The 22,550-nt window shown below is 36.2% G+C and overlaps 1 protein-coding gene across 1 annotated transcript in view; it reads left to right on the forward strand.

The window, feature by feature from the left end:
* TENM2 (teneurin transmembrane protein 2) overlaps positions 1 to 22,550 on the forward strand; it is a 1,103,161-nt gene that overhangs the window by 339,034 nt on the left and 741,577 nt on the right. The gene's annotated exons all lie outside the window — the stretch shown is intronic.

Below are 22,550 nucleotides of genomic sequence, written 5' to 3' on the forward strand. Positions count from 1 at the left end.
AAACTAAATAGGCCCCCAGATCACTCTGCATATCCCTGTATATGAAGATAAATATATCTATATGTAAACATTATATATATATATAACATATATAAATAGCATTATATATTTCACTTTTTATGGTGTATTTATTAGATTTCATATTATATATATACGTTAGACTTTTGCATCTCATGGAAAATAAGACTAACGTATTTAAGCATATAGCTTCACTCCCATTTCTGAAGTGTGGAATTTTCAATTTGGAAGGAGTGCTAATAGATACACCCCCTCTTATGTCACAGTTGAGAAAACAAAAGTCCAGGCAGGTTCAGTGACTCCAAGATGCAAATCTAGTAGAGCCTGATCCAGCCTGGAATTCCCATCTCGCAGCTCCCTCAATCCAGCACCCCACCCAGCCTCTATGAGGTATTATAATATCCGTAATATCTTATTATAGTATCTACAATATATAACGTCATGTATTATATTATAGAAATTAATAGGATACTGTCAGTTTAAAGTCCTTTCCTTCCCCCCATCTGGAGTTCACATGTGTGCTCTCTCACGCCACTTGTCCAGCTATTTTATTTGCTAGAGGTGTGCTTGTTTTTGGATTTTTAATTGAGATGCATACTCAGCTTAAAAACTGTGAAAGATTCTTTTAAAATTTCATTTGCACTGAAGATGCTGAGTGTGAAAGACATACGTTCATCTCTATCTTAACTCTCCATAGTTCTTAACATAGAGATGATGACCCTGACATGTCACTGATATTTTTAGAACTAATGGCAAAGTGTCTGTTTTTTTTTCCTTCTGCTGAATACACCACAGACAGCCATAGTTCACTGGGCTGGAGAGTTTCAGCTGTATAACTAAAAATAAATGCCTCTGTAAAACACTAGCAAAGACAGCATCACTTTCCCTAAACCAATACTAACAACAAAAAAATGTGCTTTAAAAAAAATCTACTGAATTTCAGTTGGATAAAATCTCTGTTTTGTTTGCCTCCTGGCTGGACTTTTATGGGACTCCTTTTATTTTAATACCTTTTGTTTTTCAAATCCATCACTTCAGGAATGTGTGATTTGTACAGCTCACACTATTAAAATAAACCACATTTGCTCATCCACTCGCAAATAAGTGAAATTGTAAACTCGGCTTCCGTTGCAGTCCACAAATAAGCAACAGATAAGTTAGCGCAATGCACCTTTTGGCAGCAGGAAAGCCTAGACTGAGTGCAATGTTTTGTTACCATAACCTGAAAATCCTTTAGGCTCATGGTACTGTATTAAGCACTATGCGTCACTACTGGCATTTTGTTGTGTTATTTTGGTGAGGAGGGTATAAAACTTTTTAGTCCAAATATGTTGTTGTATTTAAAAAAATTATTAAGATTTATAGAAATCCAGAAAGTCTTTCTTCTTTCACTTTCCTTTTTTTTTTTTTTAAGATTTTATTTATTTATTTGAGAGAGAAAGAGAGAGAGTACACACACAGGGGTATGGGACAGAGGGAGAAGCAGACTCTCCCACTGAGCGGGGAGCCCGATGTGGGGCTCGATCCCAGGACCCCGGGATCATGACCTGAGCCAAAGGCAGATGCTTAACTGACTGAGCCACCCAGGTGCCCCTCACTTTCCTTTTTGTGATACTTGGAGACCCTTCAGAGATACCTTTGTTCTTTTCACACATTTGGGAGAGAACAAAAGAGAGACGTGGCCTCTTTCCTTTATAGAAGCCACATTATATTTCCTTTCTGGAGGTCTGTGGGCTAGATGGCCTCAAGAGACATCCCGCCTCTGGGAGGTTCTTTAGCACCTAACTGTGCACCCAACACACTTTGCAGATTCTCAGAAATGCCTACTGAAGTGCACTGTCATTGGAGAATGGTGTGACATCATGATGTCGGTGTGTTTGTCACACTCCAGCAAACTCACCCTTTCCTAGATATTTTATTGAGCGCTTGTAGGAGGTATTATATTGCCGTGCGCCCTGGTTATTCAGCACCATATCATCATAGATGGGCATGCAATAAAAATGTTACTGTAAATAAATGTGGCACTTGTACCGCACGTGCCATAAGTATATCTCAAATGCAGCACACCACAATCAGTAGCCAAGGTTTTATGCCGGAGAAATAAACACAGGACAAATATGGTGCAAAGCATATGCAAATGCATCACTATTATAAAATATAAATTATCTATTTCTGGTAATATGGTTCTAATTCATGAGTTTTTTGTTTATTTTACCTAAAAGTTAATATTCTTGGTAATTTCAGATACTCATTGCCTACTGATTATGTAGTGTTTTACATTATACTTTTTTTTAAAGATTTTATTTATTTATTTGCCAGAGGGAGAGCAAAAGAGAGCAAGCACAAGCAGGGGGAGCGGCAGGCAGAGGGAGAAGTAAGCTCCTGCCGAGCAAGGAGCCCGATGCGGGGCTGGGTCCCAGGACCCCGGGATCATGACCGAGCGAAAGGCAGGCGCTTAACCGAATGAGCCACCCAGGCGTCTCTTTACATTATACTGGAGACAAATTTATGCTTAACTGATTTGAGTGATCAATAGCCTGTAAAAAGCAGAATAGTTGTAAGTTAGTGATAGAAATCTGCACGGCCCCAAAACAGTGGCTCCTCAAAAAACAGATACGATAATCAAACTTCAGAGCTAATTGGTCGTCTACTTTCACAGATACCCCCCCACACACGTACATACCCACCTTCCTGGGACTTTCTTTACACTAATGCAGTCCACAGGGTCCTGAAATAATGAATGCAATGAATCCTTTTGGATCCAAAGGTCCAAAAGTGTGAACTATAATGTGCTACTCTGTCATGGACAAGAGAAAACATAGAGGAACAGACCACCCTTTCTAGTTCAATATCTACAGGACGTGGATCCTGAAGCTCAAAACAATCAATGGTAGTTTTCCTTTTCTCAGTTTTACTGTCACTTACTGCAAAATAACTATGCATGCCTGCCTCCTAATAATAACAGTAGCTAACATTCATTGATCATGTGCTGTGTACCAGTCACCTGGATAAGCCCTTCACATGGATAATCTCTCTCTCTCTCTTTTTTTTTTTTTTTTTTTATAGAGAGAGGGAGTACGTGCCTGCGTGCACACATGCACATATATGAGCAGGAGGTGAGGGGGGCGGGTGGGTGGGAGAGACAGAGGGGGAGCGAGAATCTTAAGCAGGCTCCACGCCCGGTGCTGTGCCTGATGCAGGACTCAATCCACAACTCTGAGATCATAACCTGAGTCAAAATCAAGAGTCAGACACTTAACTGACTGAGCCACCCCCACACCGTCATGTGCATAATGTTATTTAAACTTTGTTCCGGTCATGTGAGATACTTCTGTTGTTTTTATCTCCATTTTATACATAAGGAAAACCCAGCTCAGAGATTCAGAGAGTCCAGGCCAGTGTCATAAAGATAGCAAACAATAGAACCAGAATTCTCACCCAAAATTATTATTTCACTCTGGATCATCTTTGCCCATTGTTAACCATCTAGTACTTGCCCAGAGGACAGTGTTTATTCTAGGGTAACTGTTTTGAACTCAAAAGTAAGTGAATGTCTTTTTAGTAACATACGTGTATATGAGTATTTTTGGATTTTAAAAGACATTTAATTTTATGCGTGGTACACTGGTTTCATTTCAATTTCTCAAGAGTGTTAGTTATTTGGCTCCTTTCTCAATTATTAGAAGGTTAAAGAACTTATATTTCATAAAAGAGAAACATTTAAAGTGTGAATCTAGAATGTTTACTCTGGGTAAAGAATAGGCAGATGCCTAGAAGCTCTGGGTTTGGATCTTACTGAAATTTTAAATGGGAAGGATGAAGATGTACATAAAGTCCCAGGGAGATGCTCCAACTCACTGTTGAATAAGTAGGGGTCAGAACTGCTCTAGAGGATTTAATAGCAATTTTTCATCTTCATTGTATGTGGTTTCATTGCTGACACAGAATAATATTTTTTCTTGGGAGCTTTGCTGCTTATCAGAAGTGAGTAAAGTGTTCAAGCTATGAGGAAAAGTACCAGTTATCTGCAGAAAAGAAGTGCTGTAGAGAGAGAATATACATTGTTTTCTTTTCTTTTGTCCCTCTCCTAAAGGGATTAGTGCAGTGTTCAGCAGGTAAACCCGAATTCCATCTATAACCTCATATTCCGGAAGAGCCTATCTTTGACAAGTATGTATCCTTTTTCTATAGATGAGTAATAAAGAAGTTAGCATCTGTTGCAATCTAATCTATCTGGATACATAGTTTTCATAGCAGTTAGAGGGGAGACAAAAAGTAAAATCCTTTAATGATGAATTACCAATGTGAGCCTGTATCATGAATACAACATTAGGTATTTTTTTTATGTTTCCTGTTATCCAGTATTACTGACAGAAGACTTTGAATTGAACCCATTTTCATCATAACATTAAGGTGAAGAGCCACAAATATGCTCACTGCAGTGAAGGAGACCAAATCATTTACAAGCCTGTTCTGCAAAAATTGAAGACAGACCCTGTCCCTTCACAACAGGCCTGACTGTATTAACTTATAGGAGATTATGGTCATTCACCCTTGTAGGAAAAGATTGGATACCATTTCAGCTTTCAAATCCCTTTTATTGGTATTAGCAAGAGACTCAGTTCTCTCCAAGTAAATTCTCTGAAAAAAGCATGTAACTGTGCATTTACTGGAAATGTGCTGAACTATTCAAATTTAATTTAGGTAATCAGCATGCATAGTTCATACAGTTGAGTCTAACTTATGATCCATAACTTTCCCAATAAAGTGTCTCAAACCTGCCATGTGACATTGATATGCTTACCATGGGAAATAGCTTAAAGCCCAGATCCCCCCACATAGTCCACATCTCTCTAGTTTGGATAATCATGCCTTATTAGACGGGCTTAAGTTGCAGCTGATATGGAGTATAATTTCTCTCTGGTATCCGTTGTAAGCATTTTCCATGTTAGGTGCTAACACATAGCCAGTACCGTGGTTTGGTAAATGTTTACGTGGGCATTGATTTAAGTGTTCCGCGAGGCTCTTTTCATGAGGCTGAGTTGTGGAATTAGTGTGGGAACTTACTGAAGGTGAATTTATCTTGTTTTGTTGAAATAAAAAAAAAATCAACAGTTCATATTTTCTCCTTCACACTTTTTGTCCTATTGTCACATGAGGAGAAGAGACGGTGAAAGGGAGATGAGTGAATGGAGCTCCTATCTTGCACCATGCTCTTGCTGGACAATCTGCATGATTTTACTTGAACTTCACAACCACCCCACGAAAGTGTGATTATTCTAATTGATAGATGAGGGCAGCATAGTAGGGAACTTGCCCAAGGTCACAGAACTACTAAATTACAAAGTAGTAATGTACAAATTTGTACAAAGATGTACAAATACATCAGTATTTGTCTTAATCCAAAGTCTACAAATGTCCAGGGCTCATGACTATGTAAAAATTCTGGTTCTTAATGATATTGATCTAAATGTGATCTCCCCTAAGAAAGAAAAAGTCTAATGTGATTGATTTCACGTCTAGACCTCCCGTTTGGCTATATTCTCTCTTCTGTCAACTATAAGACCATCAAATATCCTTGCAATAGAGATGAGGCTGGAACTTACCAATATGGTTCCCTTTTCATGGTCCACTGGATCTGAAAATTCCCTTGTTTAGGGTAGTTTGACATTTCAGTGTTCGGAGACAACTGAACTCCTTCTCCGCTTCTCATTCTCCTGACACAGTCTTCTTGTGCGGCCCAAGATTCCTCCTTCCTACCTACTGTCATGATAGCACAACCCCACTGCTCCAAGTTCAGTTGGTTTCTGGAGAGGCAACTCTTCATTACATCCAAACCCAGACTTACAGCTCCACAGTGTCTGTGGAGAAAAGACTAAAATGAATTAATGGAGCCCAAAAACGTACATGTGTCTCAATACATGCAATGTGACAAATTTTTGGTGCACTTTTGTCTCTGAGAATTCTCATTTATTCTAATTATAGTAGTCAATGACATCTTGCATTGTGATGACATCTTCTGGGGAATATATTTACCAATAATAACTAAGTATATTTTTACTATTCCTGGGACACCTGGGTGGCTTAGTTGATTGAGTGTCTAATTCTTGATTTCAGCTCAGGTCATGATCTCAGGGTCGTGGGATTGAGGCCCATGTTGGGGTCTGTGCTCAGCACCGAATCTGCTGTAGATTGTCTCCCTCTCCTTCTCCCCCCACTCTCTCTCTGTGTCTCTCTCAAATAAATATATAAAATCTTTAATAAATAAATACTCAAATACATAAATAAATATATTGTTACTATTCCTGTTAGGTAAAAATAGATAACCAAATATGATAATTTTCATGTATGAATGTGTTGACTTTCAATTTTCCCAAAATATTGTTTTTAATGGAAAGTGATCTTTCAAAAGCATCGTTAACTTTCTCTTGCAGGATCATAAAAATTGCTTATTTGTGTTTTGGCCAAATTCTGACTCTGTAAAGTGTCACTAATGGTTTTCCCATTTGAGCAGAGGCCCCCCCCATCCCCCTTGACTGTGTACAAGGAGGTCTCAACTGCATGGGGATTCATGTAAAGTAGTTTGGACTAAGGGCATTTTGCCAGTTTTATCCACATGTTATGTACTGTAATCGAGGCAGGAAGCACACAATGAAACAGAGGTTGCCCAGGCAGTTCTGAAAAAGTAAATGCTGATTTTGGATGCAGCAGGAAGTTCAGTAAGAATCTTAAAGTTTATTCTCACCATAGGTAAAATAGAATGTATGAAAAGAAAAGAAGATAAGATAGGCCATTCTTGTTTGAGGGGGAAAAATGCGACACTGTGCTTTTTCAGAGGAGACTTCAAAGATACCTTTTAAAATACCCACCCCCCCTTCTAAATAGATCCTCTCCTAAACTTCCTGAACCCTAGAGAAAGTATCTATTCCATTTCATAGTCATTAAAGCAAAAATAAAGCCAAAATTATAATGAAGATAAGATCGTATTTTATAGAATACCATGATACTGAATCAGCTGAAATAAAATTTTATGTGGTGGGTTATTCTACTGGCTCTGCTTGATTTATGTATATGGTGGCAGTTTTTGTACAATACAGCATTCAGAAATCTCCTTTAAAGTTGATTAAATATTTGGTCAAATCTTATATTTATGGATATTTCTGCGGCACTAGAACCTTGATCAGAAATATAGACCCATAAACCAGCATTTATTCTATTCACATTTCATTACAGGAATTTTTTCTGGAATGATGGCCCACTATAAGTACCAACAGGGCTTCTAGGAGGTCCAGAATTTTCAGGAATAACAATAGTCTACCTTGCAACACTAGAATGTCTATGCATGCTATTCTCAGAAGCTAAACATAAGACGATCTCTAAAATATTATAAATGGGGGAAAGGAGCAAAAATAAACTTCCATGTATTCAGAAACTGTCTACGTTATATTGAAAATCTGAATGAAATAAGGAGGCTCTCTGTAATACATTTACATACATTTTTGATAGCTAGAATAGTTTGCCTATGAGGGCATCATTATTATTTTTTTCATAATTCTTAGAAATAGGAAACCTAGAATCTACAGAGCTCAGAAAACTATTAGGCAAAGTTATGTTTAATCTTCTTCTAAAATTTGTAGCAATTCTCTTTTTGTGATGGATTCAGTCCTCAAATACAACTATGTACCACTCTGATACCGCTTTCTCACTTAGGCAATTTATAGGAACCTGAACTTCGAATCATTGATTCTTGAATGGAGTATGTGCTGTATGCATTTCCAATTTTTCTTTGTAGTACTCAAATAATTCAGCAGTCTTAACATTTAATATGCACAGAAAAAGCAAGCAAATAGTACTTAAAACTGGTGACACTTCCACAATAGGAAACATTTCTGTTACTCAGCTGAATGGTCTGCCTTTGCCATATTCAAATGATGCCACTTGTAAACATCTCTGTCTGCCCAAATGATGCATAATTCAATAACTTTAATTCTGACTTTCTGTTTTCCTGTATTAAAAATGAGAAGTGCCTTTGGATTTGCATAGGAGCTTTAAACACTATCCTAATCAAATTATCCCATCAGACACTCTACCAGGAGTGTTAATCTCAACAACAGACAAAAAGTAAAAGTTTGTGTGTGTGTGTGTTGTGTGTGTGTGTGTTTAATCTGAAGTTAGGGTAGTAGGAAGATCATCAAACTAGGGATTAGTCTTCTTAACACTGCATCAAAATGCACATTTTATGTCTGTGTAATTAGGTTTTAATAAACATGTTTGATGGTTACTTAAAAAACATTTTTTTCAATGTAGAAATAGTATCTTGTAAACTACAGTAAAAAGAGACTTTTGCAAGACTATTTGTTTTTTAATTGTAGTCTGATTATGATAAGCATTTGTTATTTTCTCAACTAAAGATTAATGTTATAAATCAATTTTCTAAATTTGAAGCTTAAATGCAATATGTTAGACACAACTCTAAATGTCTATTACAGTAAAGCATGGCTTTGCTGGCATTTTCTAGAATATTTGTTATTGTGTGTAACCTTTTAATTGGGGCCACCTTTTTTAAAGTGCCTCCATACATGGTTTATGATACAAATGTTAGGTTTAATGAGTCATTAGCCATTAGCAAATCACTCTGTGGTTATTTTTCTGATTGCCAGTTAAAGTTTTATTTCATTCTTAGCCCTTTACATTTCTACTTATAATCATTTTTATTGGCAATTGAAAAAGATTTTAGTAAAAATATAACATCAGGATTTTTTAGCTGTGTATGTTTATCAGAAGAAACTATACAGAATAGCAACTTGGTATGGAGCATTCATAACTAGAATCTTATGTTTATTCTCCTAAACAAAAAATGTCTTCTATTTCAGAAAAACTGTCAGTGCATTTTGTTTCATCATAATCTTATAATTTTATATTTGTAGTGTTTGTTACCTTCCTTTCTACTCTGTATATACACATGTAATATTTTCCAGAAATGACTCAGCTTACCTAAATGATCTTTACAAGTTTTATTGTTAAAGTCCTGTTAGATCCACAATAAAATATTGCAATGACCAGTGAGTCCCAGTCCACTGGAAAAGATTATCTGTGTCAGTCATTTGTGAATATAAAGCTTTCTGCATGGACTGGAACCAAATGGGCATTCAAATTCCCTACCATAATAAAGCTTTAATAAGCCAGTGATAGAAGGTTTTGCAGTAATAGATGATGACCAACACATAAATTAAGTTAGCAGATATTAAGCACAGAAATTATATTTATTGATATTGACAAATTGCTTATTTTGTATGGCTGCAATGCAATCAAATTTGTCCTTCCAAAAATGTCAGTAGGCCCTTTGAAATTCTAGTATGATTCTGAAATTCCATCCTATGATGCATTCGGAACTTAAAAGCAGTATTCACAGTGCCTTTCTTTTGCTTTTTTTTGGGGGGGGGGTGTCTCTTTCAAAACCTATTTGCAATTGATTTGGTTTGGTTTTTCTTTTTCTTTTTCAACTTAAGGAATAAGATTCTTTCTCCCCCAATTGCAAGACTAAAGAACCTAATGTAGAATTTTCTAGCTAATCTCAGAGGATATAGCCCTAAGAATGGTAGTGTATTCCATGGAGGGGAACTTAGAAGAGTTGCCTTAACTTAGTGATCTAAAAAGTGCCTTGGTATTCTATCATCACATATCACATTGCCTATCTTGGAGGCTCATGGAAGCAACACAAGATGCTTAGCCATTTACAATCGAGGAGAAAGGGACCCTATAATAAAAGTCAGAAGCTATTAATTCTTTTAAAATTATTTATAGAGGCTCACTGAAGGAACCCCAATGAAAAAACCCTTCTGGAAAGTGTTTAGCAGTTCGGTTGTGGAAATTCAATGAAAGAGCAGCTGAATGATTGTTAAAGATTCTGTGTTCTTTTTCTGCTGCATCATTAGAACGCTGAATGATTCAGAACGAATTCTTTAGTATTGCTGGGCCTTAGTTTTCTGAAAAAAAGGGAAAAAAATGTACCTGGTTTCTCTGGTGAGGATTCCCTAACCCAGAAAGCATGTAGTCCATATTATGAAGAAACTGCTGCTTCATGGCGTGGCCTTGTTTCCAACTCTGTATATTGGCGCTAGTTCTTCCTTGCTGTGTTATACACATTAAGGGGGAACGGGGTATTTGAGAGTTAGACTCATAAGTACGGTCATGATTTGTTTTCTCTTTGGGTATGAGCCAGCCCCCTTTCCCATTAAGTGGGGTTTTCTGAACGTTTGTAAAGAAGGAATGGATCTTTAGTACTTTTCTAAAGAGGAAGAAAATAAGAGAAGAGCATGGTGGTGGGAAAGAAGGAGTTAATATAGTAACAAAACTAAGAATAAAAGTAACAAAAATGTACATTTCTGTAAGAATTTGAGTTCAATCAGCTACACTGAAGTGGCATTCTCGATTTAAAAATTTCAGTTCTGACGTCTACAGAATATTAAATTTGATAAGATAATTGCAATTTTATTATTTCATGATGGTTGTCACCTCTTAGAAGTGTCAAATAATTACCATACACATTCAACAGAACCGAGTAGTGAACTATAGAGTATGCACGCGCCCTATAACATTGCCACCGCTCTTGGTAGACGGGGAGGGGTATGGTGATAGACATGCAAGTCTGGTACCTACAACGGTGAAAAAGGCAAGAGAGGCTTTATGTTGAAAATGCAGAGGAGGGAAAAAAGTAATGTCCAGTTCACAGCATTGTGGTAATGTGGAAAAGGAACTAGATTAAGTGTCAAGAGGCTGTGGATTGGGTCTCAGCAGTGTGATATGAAGAAAGTTCTTTTCTTTGTCTGAGCCTCAGTTTTGAAGAACCTCTTCCTTGAGATGCACCTCCATTCCCAGAAAAGCAACCGGTATCCTGGTTGCTCAGCCATCTTTTGTTCTTTCGACCTTTGTGGCTTCTGGAAGTTGATGGTAAACCCACCACATAGAGAACTAATGTTTCTTCTTTTGCTATCTTCCCTGTATTTTCTTTTTCCCTGAGGATGTCCAATGTGTAAATTCTAGTCCCAACCCTCTGTGGCCCTCCTTTGGGCATGTGGTTCTTTAATGGAAAGGCTGTAAAAGACAGGCTTAAAAGAAACATCTCAGAAGTAGTAATTCCCTACACAGTTTTCACCAAATTAAGTCTCTCTTTTTTTTTTTACCTCTGATTGAGAATTATAGATAGTGTTTTAGTGTAAAGTAAAATACTGCTCTGAAGCCTCCTTTTACCAGCCCGCTATTTTTCTTGCTGCAATTGTGTAATCTTGTTTTGACAGTGGACAGAACATTAGAATTTGTTGGGCTTTTATTTCAAATTAGCAACTGTCTTGAATAAAATTTTTTATCTACTATCCATCATGCCAAAAAATGGGCTGGTTTGCTTGGCTGAGGATCTTGTAATATCAGTTCTGGAGCAGAAAAGGTCTTGCCATGGTTGCCTTATAGGGCTGGTCAAAGAAGATGGTGGCGGTGACAGGAAGTGATGGCTTCCTCCCTTCCCCTCATATCTGTAATGTTCCATTTATCTTCCTATAAAGGCTTTATCTGGAGAAAAACTAAAAGTTAAAAAAAAACCTAAAGTGCTAAACAGACAGTTTAATTGGTTCTGCTATTTTTAGAAACTGGAAGATAAATGCTACATGTGCAGTTAATAAACCATAATTGGAATTTGCTTAAGAGCATACTTTCAGTCCACATGGACCCATCCAGTGGAGGAAGCAATAGGACCTAGCTGGGATTCAGGAATATACAAGCCCCTTTCCCAAGAACAGCCGTGACTTTCTGTGTGACCTTGAGGAATTTAATAACTTCTCTGAGTCCCCACTGGACAATAAACAAATTGGAGTGGGAATTGAAAGATGGAAAACAAACACATTACCCAAAAACTGAATGCTTTTCAGTTCTTGGGTGATCTCACTGTCATGTGTGTGTTAACATTTGCCATTTTCCCACCTCTGTGTAGTACTTGCTCCAACATAGAAGACCTTAATATTTTTATGATTACTTTTGAGCTGTGTACCTACAGAGGCTTATCATTGTGAACAATATGTACCCGTTAGGTTTTGCATATGATGAAGATATGAATGTCTACCCTGCTCAAATTATTTAACAAATGTATAATCATTCTCACTGTGTTATTGTTGTTAATAATATAGTGTGTGTGCATATATATTTATATATAATAGATACTGTATATTATACCATATATACTATATGTATATACTAAGTCTATTTATTCATAGATTATTTGTATTGTATATCTATATATTATCTCTGGGATAAAGAGATTCACTCATCTCCACATATATAACTAAGTAAAAATACATGTATATATATTTACCGGTTGTATATGTAGAGAGGAATGAATCTCTTAATCCCAGGCATGACCTGGCACTTTCAGTAACATACAATTTTTTCCCCTGGGTGTTTTCCTAACTTTAGCTAAGCCTCAAGTTTTTTTAGAGAGCTAGGAACCAAATAAAGCTCATGCTAAACATTAAGTTTTTAATATTTAAAAATGCCATTTCTGGGGCACCTGGGGTGGCTCAGTCAGTTAAGCGTCTACCTTCGGCTCAGGTCATGATCCCAGGGTTCTGGGATCGTGCCCCACATCGGGCTCCTTGCTCAATGGGGAGCCTGCTTCTCCCTCTGCCTGCCACTCCCCCTGCTTGTGCTCTCTCTCTCTCTGTGTCAAATAAATAAAATCTTTTTTTAAAAAATGCCATTTCTGCTATACTTTTACAGGTGTATTCTTGAATCCTTGAAAAAAGTGACTTAAAATTTCCCATCTGATACTTGTTTCATAGAAATGACTATGTAATGGCAGTGAGATTAAGCAGATTTTAGAAGGCAGTACAAAGTAAACCAGTAGAACATAGACTCTGAAACCAGACCAGGTTCAAATGTCAGCACTGCTGATTACTGATCTTGTGATTTCGCATGTGTCAGTTTTCTTATTTAGTAAGTAGAGCCAAAAGGTTACCCATCCCATGGGTTCTTGTGAGAAGTTATATGTCGTGTGAATATGTGGTCCAAGTTCTGTGAGAACAGTCCCTGGGCCATAGGACACACTTCATGAACGTCAGAATATAGAAGGATCCTTGGCTTCGCAGAGTGGACTTAGGTTCCAGTCCCATTTTTCATGCTAACTAACTGTGCAAGTGTGAGCAAGTTCTCAAACACTCTAATATCAGATTCCCATCTGGAAAATTATTTGTCCTTCGAAGGATTTGTAAAGGATTAGAAATCTTGTCTATCCTGGATATAAAGTGATCTCAAGAAAAAGGCTGCCCCATTTGCCAAATAATGAATTTTTTAAAATGTTTTTGGCCAAGTTTATTATGAAAATGTTAAGAGACATAGATGAAATAGTCAAATGTTAATTTATAGTCTTTATTAATGTAGCTTTGCAAAATTTTAATTGCGCTGTATATTTGTTGAAACTGTAACACAATACCCATGAGATAATTTCAATTTCACATTCATATTCAGTGTCAATGTCTTTGTTACCTAATGCAGGTTTTCAGAGCTTGCACCTTCACCTCAGTCTGAAGGTTTGGGAATATAGCAGTTCATTAATTCATGCACAGTGTCAATTTTATTCCAAGCCACAAGAACCCAGTACAGCTCAGTTTTTTCATTCATTCTATATGCAAATGTTTATCTTCACAGTGAGTGGCTACTATATTGTTTTTTGTATTTTTTTTAAGGATTTATTTATTTGAGAGAGAGAGAGTGTGTGTGTGTGTGTGTGTGTATGTGTGCACGTGTGGTGGGGGAGCAGGGGCAGGGGGAGAGGGAGAGAGAGATTATCAAGCCGACTCTCCGCTGTGTGTGGAGCCCAATGCGGGGCTCGATCTCATGATCCTGAGATCATGACCTGAACTGAAATCAAGAGTCAGACATTCAACCAACTGAGCCACCTAGGTGCCCCACTATACTGTGTTTGAACTGTGGTATTTAAAAAAATTTATTGGCATGCTTATTTGCAAGCTGTTTAAATCCTGGGAAAATCTACATTCTTTTAAAATTTTTGCTCTTTTTTTTTTTTTAACCTGATTCCAGTGTAGTTAGCAGACCTCCAAAAGTTTGCAAACCTAGCATAGTTTAAGTTGTTTCAAGCTAATGTATCTTCTCCAAACATATTGTGTTATGAAAAATAATGTAATTGATGGAGCACACCCATAAAATTTGTTAGCACAAATCTACACAACACCTGTTATCTAAGGGGTATTTCTTTTGGCGGGGACTTACCTTATTCTTAGGTATGTATAGAAATATGTTTAATGCAGATGATGTAACTTAAATAATATCTAGACTGTTAAAGAATTAAATACATAGAATATTGCTTGTACCTAGAACAGCATCCCTCAAAAATTTGGTTGCAGAATCCCTTTACACTTTTAGAAATTTTCAATCCAGAGATTTTATGTACATTATATCCACCAATATTTACTGCATTAAAATTAAGACTGAGAAGTGTTTAAAATCTATTTATTCATTTATTAGCTTAAAAATGGCAACAATAAACTCATTACATGTTAACATAAAAACATACTTCATGAAAAGTAACTATTTTTCCAAAAAATTTAGTAGGAAGAATGACATTGTTTTATTCTTTCTAAATATCTTTAATCTTGACTTAACAAAGCTGGGTTCATCGCTTTGGCTGAAGAATATCTGGCCCCCACAGTTATGTAGAAAGGAAATGGAGACTTTATTAGTTTTTTCCAGTTAATTATATATATTCTTATCTGAGTTTACACAGAAACTCAACAAATGGTAGTTCCTTAAAAATTAAATAAATTAAAAATTATTTACAGTATGGAACCTTTTTGAAACCATACTAATAAATTATTTTACTCCATTAAATTAAAATCCATTGGCCTTTTTTAAAGTTGAAATGGATCTCTTTTCTAATATAATAACTTATAACATCATGCCTTGGTCATTTGAAAAACGTTGGTTCACTGAGACGTGCCAATCTTCACAGATGGACACATTTCATTTAAAAATGTCAAAAATCACATTTGTAAATATCACCATCCATCTCATCAGAAAAAAAATGATGTGTTTGAAGTGTTGGAAACCTATTGTGCTCATAGTAGTGCATTCAAGTTTTGCACGATGCTAATTTTGCTTGAAAGCTTGAATTTTATCATTAGCAATAAGTACTATTATTGTTGCTTTCCTTGAGGTGACAGTCAGTTCATTCATTTTTCTGGAGAATGAGAGAATGTCCATTGAATATGCAAATCTGAATAACCATAGGTTGTCTTTTAAGTAGTTATTTTAAGTAAATATAATGTTCCATTAAAAAGTAGTAGTAGTTCAGCCCATGACTCAAACAACTGCACAAATGCTTTTCCTCAAGACAACTATTATTGGTTTTAGCAGAAAATGTTTCATGCATCCTTGCCATTTCATTACATAGAATATTGCAAAATGTATCGAAGGGTCTAAACTTAATAAAGTTAATATTTTTACCATTTCATCTTCAGTGAGACTAGCGTTTCTTCCCTGCAAGTAGATGGTGATGCAAAACACAGTGGCTGCTAGCATGGTTTGGTGCCACTGCCTTAATTCACACTAAAACACCAGCAGTTTTACCCTCCATTGCTTTTGCACCATTAGTGAAAAAGATAATAATTTGAAAACATTATGATCAAAATAGGTCTGACCTCAGGGAAAACCACTGACAGAAGAAACTAAATAAATGATATTTATACCTCATAATAATAATAATGATAGCTGAAATCCATTGTTTACATGTACTCTGACATAATTGCACTTTTAAATGTTGATATCTACAAAATAATTTTGGTTACCTAGCCATCTCCTTATTATCATTCTGTATTTCTATTCAGTCAAGAATTTTGTTCAAGGTGGTTACCTGCACTGGGCCTTTGTGTCAAAGGTGTTCATTTGTGAGGTTCTATTAGGCTTGTGAGTAAAATTATTTTAAATACCACCTTGCCCACACACACAAGATGGTAGTTGATAGATGGGAAGGATGGATGGATGGATGGAAGAAAGGAAAGAAGGAGAGAGGGAGGGAGGAAGAAAAGGAGGGAGAAAAGATGGAAAGGAGGGAGGGAGGGAGTGAGGGAGAGAGGAAGGAGGGAGGGAAGGGAGGAAGGAAGGAAGGAAGGGAGGGAGGAAGGAAGAGGAAAAGAAGTTAAGAAACGAGGAAGAAGGACAGGCAGAGTAAGGAAGAAAAGGAGAGAAGAAGGAGCCAAGGCAATAATGAAGAAATAAAAGATGTGGAAGAAGTAAGGAATTAAGATGAACACTAGAATGCTTTGTATCTGGGTTAAAGCTAAAAGTTGGTCAGAGAGGTCTTTGAAGTACTGTTTGTTCAATTCAGTAGCTACTCTTGATCATTTTACTGAATTAAACCTAGATGTCATGTCTGTTACCCCATTAAATATATCCCATTAAACAGGGGAAATATGAAGCTGCAATATAAGGTCCTTGTATATTGTCAGAAGAACAAAAAAGCATCAATGGCCTTTTTTTTTTTTAATACAGACTCATACTTTGAAAAAAAAATTCTCTAAATGAAAACATGGCTTGTGAGAGCAGCTTCTGCTTCTTTGTCTTCTTTTTTATTTGTTTATTTTTACATAGAAGAATATAGCCATGGTTAAAATCATTGTACTAACAACTGCCAATGTGTGCCTGTAACTGAACTCTAGGAGAAGGCTCTGCCAGGAAACAGTCTCCTAATGATATGATCTGCATATTTTAATGAGGCTGGAAATGTAGAAAACTGCATAGACTCTGACTCTGCTCATTCTGGGTTTTTCCTTGTCCTTGTAGATAGCACATTGTTTCCCTTCATTAACATATGATAACTGGAAATGGGTTTCCTATCACCATCCACCAGCCCTATATGGCTTGACATTTCCAGAGTTCAGATGAAACACTAATAACCTTTCTGTGTTACTCTATTTTGTGCTTATTCTAATGATGGCTGTTCAATCAATGAGAGGATAGCATGGCTACTACATTACATAGCATTGAAGCAAACCTGTATCTAATTATGAGAAAAGTAAAGCTATTCAATATATTAGGAGTAACCTTTACTTTTTTTTTTACATTTTTTTTACCTTCCTCTTTCACTTTTCTTATATGAGTTCCCAATTGTTTTTTGTTGTTTTTGTTGTTGTTTGTTTGTTTCACTCTAACCTCAAATCCCTCAGTTTCTTGCTCTCCTACCCTCTCTTTCTCTCACTGCTACCACCATTGTTCATTGAGCAACTTCTATGAGCAAGGCACTGTGCTAACCTTTGTATAGACATTATTTTATTTTATCTTCACAGTTTTGCAAATTAAGCCTTGATTACTCATATGACTACTTTGTGTGCAGTACATGTGCATATGTGTGTGTATCAGATATGCATGCTGTTGACAGAATTAACCTGTACATTACTAAATCTCATATAAATCTCTACATTACTAAATCTCATATAAATCTCTTATAGTGAATATAAGCAGAAACAAACTTGATAAGGTTAAATAAGCTGTGCAAGGACACACAGCTAGTAAATTAGATCCTGAGTCAAACCCAGGTTTATCTAAACTTCTGAGTTATCATGGCCTCTCTCTTAGACCAAAATATTTGGAAATAAGAACTTCTGTTGTGCTATATCCTACTCAACCCCCAAATTATTCAATTCAATTGAATACAGATTGAATTACAGAACAGGAGGACATTTTTTCATATGTTACTGTTCTGAACATACATATAAAAGTATGTCCGGAGTTCTCCTATCCCAAACTATCTAATAAGAAAATTCCATAAAGAACAATCTATCTTATAACTGGAACTTTTTACCTTTTTTTAAATTTAATTTTATTATGTTTTGTTAATCACCATGCATTACATCATTAGTTTTTGATGTCGTGTTCCATGATTCATTGTTTGCGTATAACACCCAGTGCTCCATTCAGTACGTGCCCTCCTTAATACCCATCACCAGGCTAACCCATCCTCCCACCCCGCTCCCCTCTAGAACCCTCAGTTTGTTTCCCAGAGTCCATACTCTCTCATGGTTCGTCTCCCCCTCTGATGTCCCCCCTTCATTCATTCTTCTCTTCCTACTATCTTCATCTTCTTTTTCTTTTTTTTTTTTTTTGTAGTATTTGTTCCAGAGGTACAGGTCTGTGATTCATCAGCCTTACACAATTCTAAGATAAATAAGTCTTGGGATAAAATGTAGCACAGTAGCGCAGTAACTATAGTTAACAATATTGCTTTGTATGTTTGAAAGTTGCTGAGAGTAGAACTTAAAAGTCATCACAAGAAAGAATTGTAACTATGGGTAAGGTTGGATATTAACTACACTTACTGTGGTGATCATTTCACAATATCTACATATATCAAAGCTTTATGCTGTATACCTGAAACTAATATATTATTATATGTGAATTTCATGTCAATAAGAAAAATAAAGTTTATAAAGGATAAAAAAAACAATCTAGAATAGATTAAGCCTTCAAACTAAGAATCAAAGGACGGACTCATTTGTATCCAGAAAATTTTGATGTAAATTGTTCATAGATTGCTTTATAGAAACAGCTTCAGAGATAAGGTTAAAGTAGGTAGACTTCAGTCATGAATAAATAATTTTGGATTAAAAATATCATTACCTAGAAAAAGTCATCTTAAAAGAATAGATTTTAGTATCCCAAAGGAAAAGAGAACTCTTTGCCTGAAATTAACTTTTTTTTGTTTAAGTTTTTCAGAGTTTTCTTGGCATCTTGAATTAACTGATGTCACATTTAACACTCTGAATTGTGATAGCCGATTTATCTGCATTTCCTTGTTAGACTTTGGACTTGTTAGGACTAATACTGCAAGTTCCTTTGTGTATGGTGTCCTTGACCATATAGTTCTCTAAGCAGTTTGTTGAATGAATAAATTAAAGAATTTTTACAACTCAAAACAAACAATGGAATCATGTGCCCAAGGAGTGGACCATTTTAACACATTTTAATACATGGCTGACCAGATGGTTTAAAATACACATTTCAGGACACACCGCAGAGATTCTGAGTCAATAGGTCCGAGATGATTCCAGAAATCTGAATTTTTAAAAAGTACTTCAGGTATTTCAGACTACCCTTGAAGGAATGTGTTTGTCTTGAACAGTTTCCGGGACTAATTTGTAAAGTTTCTGTTTTGTAATTAGTTCCAAATTTTCCTTTCTCTGCCGTGCACGTTTGAATGACTGCCCTAGTAGATAAGCCTTGCCTTGGAATACTTAACTCCAGTGGTCACTTGTGTCTTGTTTTCCATCCTAACCTGAGGCTTTCTCTGGCTACCTTCCTTAACTATGACTGCTCACTTTCCTTCCCTCTGCATCACTGATCCTAAAACATCCCCGTGGTATACATCATACACATGGCCGCCTGAAATGAGCATTGATAGCTTTTTATAATATTTTCATAAGGATGTACACCTTTTTATTAGGCACCAAATTGCTTTTCAAAGTATTGTCTCTTTTTTGAAAAACTTTACACCTTCTAAGGAGGTGAGTAGAAGAGACTATGTATGTAAATTACTAAAGAGGAAAATGTAGAAGTGTTATGCTTTGTAAATGAAAACCATACAACATTTGCCTGAAACAACTTCTGAAGCTGTAATCCTCCAAATTTAGTGCTTTTGAAAATACCTGGGACCCAGGAATCTGCATTTTAATGAGGAACTCTGATGATTCTGATGTAGATGGTTCGTACATTACTTTTTTGGGGAACTTTGCACAAAAGATATGGTTGAAGGAGGCAGTTAATTTATTTTAACACACTTCTCAGCTTCTTTAAGCTTCCATCAGATATTTTCCTGCTTAAAACTCTGACTAATCTTTCAGAGCATCTCTTGTGTTCTGCTAAGGCCTCAAGTAGCCAGTAGGGGGAAAAACAACATATGAACATAAAATAGGGGAATGGAATTTGTCTAGCCTGGTAGGTTTATTTTGCGTTTAAGATTCTAAATATTTGATGTTATTTCTTAAATGGCTAATATAATGGGTTTGTTTAGCACAGTTTCTGACAACCCAGAATTTCCATAAAAAATAGCCAGAGGTCTGGCGAATATAACACCGAGTTTGGATATCAGAACCTTGATCTTCTTTCTGATTCTATAGACGTTTCCCTCGGAATGTCCCCATAATATTTTTCTCTGCCTGGTTGTGTCATTTCTTTACCCACAAAAGAATTCATTCATAGAGAGGCTAGAGACATCATTTTTACATAAAGATATCTTAATTTTTTATAAAGAATATGTTGATATATTCAGTGCTGTCAGAGATGGTTGTTGCATGTTTATGAGAGGCATGCCTGCTTCTAGAGTAAGATCAACAAACTTCAACCCTCAAACCAAATATGGCCTGCCACCTATTATCGCAAGGTCCATTAGCTAAAAATGGATTTGTCTTCTCATTTAGAACCCTTTATTTTGAAAATTTTTAAGCTTTTACATTTATCAATTATTTAAAATTCAAAAGCAGCATATTTTGTCACACATGAAAATCATTTGAAATTCATGTTAATGTCCCATAAATAAAGTTATTGGCCCACAGCCACACCCCTTCATTGACGTATTGCCAGTGGCCGCTTTCCTACTACAAGAGGAAGGGTTCTGTAGTTGCAACAGAGATCATATGTGGCGCTCGCTTCTTGGCACACTGTAAGTTGCAGCGAAGCAGTTACAACTCGACAGTGTTTCAAGGGCCACACGTGTCACCTATCTGTGCGAAAAGCCATTTTTGGAAATGAAATACATAAAATCTCATCATGGATCAGCATTAACAGATGAGCATGTGCCATAAACCTAGATGATAGGAAATGCTAACTTTGAACACCAATTCAGCAAAATGTTATCCACACACATTCAAAAATAATTTCAGTCTTTTTATTAGTAGATGTGTATTACCAAAAAAAAATTATATTTGAGTATTAGTATTGTGTTTTGAATTTTGCCAATAAATACAAGGACGTTTGTTTTCTTTCTTGTTAGATATCTACAGAATATCCTCAATGTTGCTGTTTGGTCTGTGAGTCTAAAATATGTACTATCTGGACCTTTACAGAAAAAGCTTACTGACTCCTGTTATTGAGCACTGACGGCACATAAATTATGAGATGGTTATTTCAATATGGAAAATATTTCATTGCCATAGAATTATCTTTCATAAATATGATTTGTCCCTGATTATATAAGTAATATGCACTATTGATATGAAATTTGAAAAGGGCTGCAAAGTATAAATGGAAACCCCTTCCCCCCTTAAATTTATCTATCTGGAAGTGAATAAACCCTGCTAACATGTCAATATATTTCCTTCCAGACTCTTTTTCAAATAGTTTTACATATTTAAAAACTTACTTTAAAAACAATATTCAGTATCACTTAAAACTTCATGAGGGGTAGCTTCCCATGCTGTTTGCAAATCTTTGTAACTGCTATTTTTATGATTTAATATTATTCATTCATATGGATTGCCACAATCTTGGTCCTCCTTTAATAGGATCATTGAAATTTGAGGGTTTGATTTTTTCCCTTTTTTTTTTTTGTAGCTCTATTTTTTTTAAAACATTTTATTTATTTATTTGAGACAGAGAGAGAATGAGAGACAGAGAGCACGAAAGGGAAGAGGGCAGAGGGAGAAGCAGACCCCCTGCTCAGCAGGGAGCCCGATGTGGGACTCGATCCCGGGACTCCAGGATCATGACCTGAGCCGAAGGCAGTTGCTTAACCAACTGAGCCACCCAGGTGCCCAGATTTTTTCCCTTTTTTAATGCTATGATAACCTATGAATAATTTAGTTGCTCAAACCTCAGATTATCTTTTTCAGAATTTTTTAAATGATATACTACCATCATTCATTTAATATATATTTCAGTTGAGGAGTTTGGACACCATACTCTAATTTTTATGAACACACCCTATGGGTAAGTCAAGCTACCTATTGTTGTTTGATCAAATAAAGTTTGCTTTATCCTATTACAGCCTAATAGTAAAGTAGTAGTTATGATGGAAAGAATGAAGGGGGGGAAATCAGAGGGGGAGATGAACCATGAGAGACGATGGACTCTGAGAAACAAACTGAGGGTTCTAGAGGGGAGCGGGGTGGGAGGATGGGTTAGCCTTGTGATGGGTATTAAAGAGGGCTCATTCTGCATGGAGCACTGGGTGTTATGCACAAGCAATGAGTCATGGAACGCTACATCAAAAACTAATGATGTTGTATGGTGATTAACATAACATAATAATAAAAATAAATAAATAAATAAAAATAAACTTTAAAAAATTTAAAAAAATAGCAGTTATGACACAGGCTGCAGATTAAGCTAGGGCCTTGAAATCCCAACTGTGTGACCTAAGTAAAATTATTAAGCTCTGAAAGTTGGAGATAACAGTAGAACCTATCTCATTGTGTAACTGTCTTCACAGTTAAATTAAACAAGGTAATATACATAAAGTGTTTAGATCAGTGTCTGGCAAC

This window comes from Leptonychotes weddellii, chromosome 7, assembly GCF_054177405.1.
Source record: "Leptonychotes weddellii isolate Sample4059 chromosome 7, ASM5417740v2, whole genome shotgun sequence".
Lineage (NCBI taxonomy): Eukaryota > Metazoa > Chordata > Mammalia > Carnivora > Phocidae > Leptonychotes > Leptonychotes weddellii.